Raw genomic sequence first — 7,332 nt, forward strand, 5'->3', positions numbered from 1 at the left:
CAGTGTCTCTGCACAGATGGTAGCGCTTCTGTGGAAAATTGTGAGGAGGGCTTGCATACAGTGAGGTCTGACATCACAAATGACGCTTAGTTCAGCGCAAGTTCAATTGGGAAGAAGCATGAAGGGATCCATATGCATCAGCTAACTGAAAGCTCCACTTGCAGCTGCTTTGACTGACAACTGAGCCGGGAACTGGAACGATGAGATCTGGCACATACGGTTATTGGAAGTGCCTTTTTAATGAGGTGCAGAAACTCATGTCTTCATGAGAGAGAAACATAAAAAGCTATTACGTCCAAAAAGCATGCTCCCTATTAAATCTTTCCTGGACCTTCTTGTTAGGGCTCTCACACTTTTCACACAGTCAGATTTTACCATAACCTCTTTGACTTAATCATCTCTCAGCTGCCAGACTTCAAATGAGCGCCTTTCTTTGCAAGAGTAGTTTTCAGGACTCATTCATTGTACGTATTTCTAGTTTTTATCTCTAGCAGCTGTCCAAATGGGCCTTCAGGTGAACACAGAGAATCCTGCTAATCACCTGACATCAGTCCAGTTGTTCCATGAAGTAGTTTTTAACAGCTGTCGAGATGTCATTTATTAACAGGAAGTTTAAAACACACAGGCCAAATTTCTCCTTTTATGTTTGAACAGCTTTTCAGTGTTTCAGAAGATGAATTCTCTCAGTCCCAACACAACAGTGCCAACAATTTGAATGTGTAGCTTAATTAGTGTTCTGCTGTCCGTCCGTACTCTTCTGTTTCATGGTTCATGTTCCTATGTTCTGTGTCCCCCAGTCTGTGTTAAGTTGGTGTGTTATGTCATTGCGTGTATGTGTTTCCTGTTTTATTGTGAAGGTCTGCGTCTTATGTGAGTGTTTTCAGTTTGCCTCCCTAGTCTCGTCACGTTAATCACTCCCAGCTGTGTTCCCCACCTGTGTGTAATCTCCCTGTGTTCTCTGAGTGTATTTAAGTTGTGTCTTCTGTCATGGTAGTTGCTGGTTCATCTGTGTTGTTTCCCCTCCTCTCCCCGTATGTATTTCCCGGACCTCCCTGCATCTTCGTTTCTGGTTTGTTTTGCTAGTTTTACGCAGTTTAGGTTTCCGGTTTCATGTTCACCCACCATTGCTGTTTGTACCCACTCCTGTAAATAAATACTCACCTGCACCAGAGCTGCCGCCTTTTGGGTCCTTTCTCCAACTCCACACGGCTTGCCCCGGCAAACCGTGACAAGCTTGTTGCGAATCACCTTGTCAGTGCAAAAACGTTATTTTATGCCTGTTAAACCGTGTTATTGTCATCTACTTCATCGATTCAAGAAAACAAATTGGAATAAATAGTGTGTTTTTGCAACAGGCTGCTGAAGGAAAGTGAAAAAGTAGCCATTCTCCAAAGAAAAACGATTGGTCAGTATCAAATTAAAAATGACAAGGTCTTCTGGCTCATTGAAAGCAAAATATAAAGAAGTAAGGGGTGGCTCAAGATTTTGCATAGCGCTGTAGTTTTAGGAGAAGATGCCTTACATGTTCTGAACCAGGCTTGAGTAACATGCCCTCTTCTCCTGTCCTCTCTCCGTTTTCGTGGCAGCTGCTATAGCAGACTGTCAGAATGAGTGTTGCCAACGTTCTCCACTTCGTTGAGTCATTTATAATATGGTGAGACATGATGTGTGACCCAAACATCAAGACAACACTGATGCACTAATTCTCAAGCCAAAGTTAGTTTAGAAGGACAAAGAGGGAGAACTTTGTGCCCTTCTTCAATGTCAACTTCCAGCTCGGAAGAGAAAAAACCCCAAACATTTATTGGATATATGTGTGAGGGTCAAAAAAAGGAGTCTAAGCTGCTTTTTCAACATACTGTATTGTGACACATTCTACATTTGGAGAGCAAGATGAATGCTGCTTAAACAGCAGCAAATATTCCACCGGCCTGTATTTCTGTAAACATATCAGCAGAAAAATATTCCTCATGCACCCCTGAGCAAATTAGAATTCCTCGCTCTCATCCTCCACTTTCTCCACCCACTCTCTCTGTCCTCCTACCACATGCCTCCCAAAATGAGCAGTGAATCTCAGCTCCTGCCCATTAGGCTCACAATCACTCACACAGCGTTTTCTCCCTGCCTGCCTCTCTCCAACTCGCACACAAAAACGCACACACAAAAACGCACACAACTCTATAATGTAGTGTCGACATTCTCCTTTGCAATAGACCCATTTCACAGCAGCTATTTTAGTATGAAATGGTAAGTAAGGACAGGTGTTCCTGATTGCATTAAGAAACCTTCATGACTTTGACGTCAGTGTTGACCTACTCTCTTATGGAGAAACTGCTGCTATGAAATAGATGTGTGGAGATGTCGGGCTGTTTCAGAGTCTTCCTTCAGCATTTTCCTTGTAGGACATGTAGTAAATATGTTTTCACGCATTTACTTATTTACTCTTTAATCTCCTAGGACCTGGAGGTCCACATATGTGAACACCACATTTTGGGGATATTTAGACCAAAATACTCAATTTTGCTCTACAAGGGCCTGATATCCACTTACGAGGACATTATTCTGCTACTGTTCTATTAAAATTTTAAACGAATATCCTCATATGTAGCTCTCATTTTCCTTAAAAACAAAAATAAGGTAAAAAACCCCCTGGTAATTCTTTTTTACATTCATCGAGCCCCAATGTGACCAAATATCAAAGAGAAATTAAAAATGCATGCCGTGGAAGAGTTCGGGTCTTAGGAGGTTAAAGCTGCTCCTCGCGCAGAAGAATCGATGCATTAAATAAGATACCAAACTAAATCACTGCATTCAACCCTTCTGATTCGCCCCATCACACATCACGACTTTTTCTCCATGAACGATGTCCACTTTTTTTCCCACCTGCAGTCCGACGGCAGTTTCAGCAGAGCGAGATTTCAGCTGTTAAGAAAGTGCTTTTTATTTTATTTAGTCAGCATTTCTATTTTTAACCTCATTTCAGCATCCCTCAGTTGAGCGTTTTTGTATCAGCACTACGGTATTCATTCTGCGCTCTGTTTGCTGTCAATCACACTCTGCAAACACGAGGAAATTGGAAAAAAGAAAAAAAACATCTCACACAAAACTATCAAAAACCTGTCACTGCTTTAATTGAAATATCTCTCTTGGGTGGGGACGGCATGCAATTTCAAGGTAGGCTTGAAACCGTAAAGTTTTTGCTGTCTTGTTCTTGTTGATGTTTCTTGTCTCCAGCCAGGTGGACTGTGAAGCACTAACATGCCATGTGCGGTAACAGTCAGCACTTGCTGACAGCTTTAAAAAATGCATTATTACATTTTGATGGTTAAATGGTAAATGGCCTGTATTTGTATAGCGCTTTTCTAGTCCCTAAGGACCCCAAAGCGCTTTACACAACCTTAAGGCCCCCGTTAAGGCCTCGTGAACAATTTCTGCGTTTGTGTTTTGTCCTCTTCTGCCTTGGTATACTTGGAGAATTACTTTCTGTAATGGACAGTTCTGCACTTTCTAATCAACATCCTGGCCCCACTTCTAATCCAGGATGAAACGGTGTGCTCAGAAGTAAGATCTGAAGACTTTGTGACATTTTGACGACTTGCAACAAGTGTTCTCGCTTTGCTAAATGCATTAAACTTGAAAAATGCTGTTTTGCATTGTTAAACAACCTGTACTTGTGGCAACTGCTGCTCTGCTGGACAGTGCAAATCTCCAGTCACCAGTGTTTTTGAATGAATCAGTGAAGTTCCTAACTCATGCGGCAGCTAACTCAGACATGAATAACAAGCTGCTCGAGTATTTACATTGGAAGTAACTATAAACCACTGAAGAGACCACTTTGAATTAGCAAAGGATTCATAATTTCCAAAACAAATTTCAGAGAAACCTAAATACATTTTACTATACCGCTCTCCTGTGGAAGCCATTTTTGCCCTGGAGGGCCTAAAGTGGCTTGGATGTTTTCTGATGCTTTATTTTGTACCGTCATGGTTTACATCCCTACTGTGGTCTTGGAGGGAATTTGGAAGATTAGCTACTTCTGTGGATGGTCACTGTTGTTCCAATCTGAGGTCTATTACTCTGGATATGTGAAGCTCACAGAACCTTAATAGTAACTTTATAGTCCTTCCAAGACTCGATTTCTATCACCTTCCTTCTCATATTTTCTTACCAATGAGCTCTTTAAGTAGACTTTTTAAGATGGTTTATAGGAACAAACATATATAACAGGGTAATTGAGGCTCTTAAAGTTATATGGGACCAAACATTAGCGAGCTAGCCACCTGCCTGCTTAGCTCTGAGACAGAAATGCATCCTGTACATGTCATGAGAATGACCTCGGGTGTCGACACTAAGTAAACAAGTATCTTGAGGGGACTGGTGTTATAATTTGGTGCTATATAAATAAAACTGAACTGAAATGACAAATAGTGGTTTTATTGGATAATACTAAGGAAGGAATCTGGACCTAGAAATGTCTAGTTTTGCTTCAAAACTATCGCTATACAAATGCAGGCCATTTACCATTTACCATTTCAATATTTAAAGCTGTTTGCCAGATTTTGCAGCTTACGGGGCATCCATATGTTTAACGATTAGCTTTGTCGCTGATGGTTGGTCATCAGTGAACCGTCTGAGCTCCGGTTGCCTAGGTAAATGTGCTGTAATTTGTCAATCAACTGTATCGTGTGTTCCCACTGGTACAGTGAGGGAAATATTCAATCGCCTGGTGAATTTGTAAGTTTGCTCACTTGGAAATGAGAAAGAAAGAAATGAACTCAAATTTTTATGGTAGTTTCACTTTAATGGAGAGAGACAGCCAGAACACTGAAGGTGCTACCAGCATGATAATGACCTGAAACACACTTCCAAGGCAACAAAGGAGCCCATTAAGGTCATGGAGTGGCCGAGCCAGTCTCCAGACCTCAGTCCCATAGAAAATCTGTGGATGAAGCTTTGAGTTGTTCAGCAGTAGCCAGGAAACCTAAAGGATTTAGAGTTTCTGTCCGTGGAGTGGGCTAAAATCCCTCCTGAGATGTGTGCGAACCTGGTGACCAACTACAAGAAACATCTTCCTCCTGTGTTTGCCAGTAAGGGTTTCTCCACCAAGTCTTAAGCCATGTTTTGCTTGGGCAACACATGTTTCACTCAATGACATGCAAATCAATGTATAACTTTTATTTAATGTGTTTTTTTCTGGATTTTTCTGGTTGATATTCTGTCTCTCTCCAAAATAAAACACAATTTCTTTGTAAGTGAGCAAACTTTCAAATTCAGCAGGGGATCAAATAATTATTCCCCCCACTGCAGTTGTTTCGGTGGTTGAGAATGATGATAACTCGGGACTCGGTCACTTTGCGCTACCAGCTGTTATTTCACGTCGTTGCTGAATGCCTTGTACTTTCGAGCCTCTGGTGGCCACGGCGCTGTGAATTCTTTCATGTGTGGACACACCTTAAAGGTGCAAATGTTATTTTAAAGGCCCATTTGGTTTACATTCTGTCTGTAACTACCTATGATTATTAAAATTCAATGTCATGTAGCAGCTGTGCGCACATTAACGTGATTTTTCCTTAACCTAAATATTCAGTAGTTGCTGTGCACAGATACTGCTGAACGAGTTCTCTGAAAAAAAATAAAATAAAATAAAAAATAGAATATGTGAACATCGATGTCTGGGGAAAAAAAACTTCGATCAAATACAATATTTCCACTTAGACAACTGACATCCATCCTCAGAAGTGAATGACAGTTGTTTGGGTTGTGCTTCTGTTTCGCCAAAGAGACAGGGCTGTCAAACCTGAACAATATGTGCTCACACAGTGGAGAAGCAAATGTCATTGTGCCCCAGTCATGAATTTATAACTGTGGCGTCTTTTCCAGCTTAATAGTTGCTTTGGTCACTTTTGAGCGAAACTCCAGGTTTTCAGACTCTATATTTATACTCAGTTTCCCAAAAAATCTGTGTTAATAAGATAACTGGCAACAGCGGAGCTAATGTTTACGAGGCGGTGATGTTTATTTGTCACAGGTAAGTGGGCTCTGTTTGGACTGAACACAAACCTCTGACACTGACTAAATCTAACTGTGACTAGCAGACATATGCTTTTCCCCCAAAAAATACTGATCTGTGTCAGTTTGGCTCTACAGTGGTTGTAGGACTCTGAGAACCAGCGAGCAGGTGGCTGTATTTGTACGAACTCTGTGTGTGGGTGATAGGGGAGAGTTATTATTTCTCAGTGTCCGCTGGCATTTTGCCGCCTTTTATTTTTTTCTCCCCTCCTCTGGCTCTGCTGTGTGTTCCTCCTGGTGGTAGGGACTACAGTCCTGCTTGCCAAATGGCCTAGACTGCCTGTGTAATTCTGGAGGCAATCTGCACTTATGGGCATGACACACATTCACATATGTACACCAACTAGGCTGATGGAAAAACTGGGTTTGCAGTGTAGTTTATTGTTCTGATCCAGCAGAGGATCTATTTATCTGACAATTTGTCTTTTTTTCCCTACCACCAATTATATGGGACATGTGCTGGATAGAGCTGGTCCAACTCCATAAAGTTCAGACATTTAAGGTGACAGGGTGGCTGTGGCTACAATGTAGCTTGCCATCACCAGTGTGTGAATGTGTGTGTGAATGGGTGGATGACTGGATATGTAAAGCGCTTTGGGGTCCTTAGGGACTAGTAAAACGCTATATAAATACAGGCCATTTACCATTTAAGGCCTACACTGAGCTGCACCAGGTTGTTTAGGATCAGTAATACAGGCTGTCATGTCTTTTACTGGGCACACAAAAATAAAGGAAAATGAGAAATACGTTGAAGCTTTAGCATTTGCAACAAATTGGAGCTGCAGTGGCTGAAAGAATGGAAAGAGGATAAGAGTTTTCGTTTTATTCCCCTTTGTAGTCATCTGCAATCAGTTTAAACAAAGAGGATGACGATAAACTCTGTGACAAAGGATGATGTTGATCTGTATAGGCTGTGAGACTAGGACATTGTTGTGTCGCCAGCTTTTTCAAAGTCACAGGCAAACAGTCATGCTTGTGAGAAAAAAAAAAAATACAGTGAAAGGCAAATCTTTCTGGAAATTGCCAGATCTCCATATCCTATTTTTCTTTATCAAGTCTATTTTTTTCTGCATCTGTGACAGATTTCTAACTTGCTGGTACAGCAGGGTTGCAAACTGTCACGCTTCTGGCACGTGACACACACTTTCACCTTCAGTCCCACGCGCTCATGCTGCCCAAACAGATCTCCCGCCAAATAAAAGGAGCTTCAAAGCCCTTCCTTTATGAAACAAACAGTTATGCTAAATTATTTGTTTTTCAAAC

This window comes from Aulonocara stuartgranti (assembly GCF_965226115.1).
Source record: "Aulonocara stuartgranti genome assembly, chromosome: 13".
NCBI lineage: Eukaryota > Metazoa > Chordata > Actinopteri > Cichliformes > Cichlidae > Aulonocara > Aulonocara stuartgranti.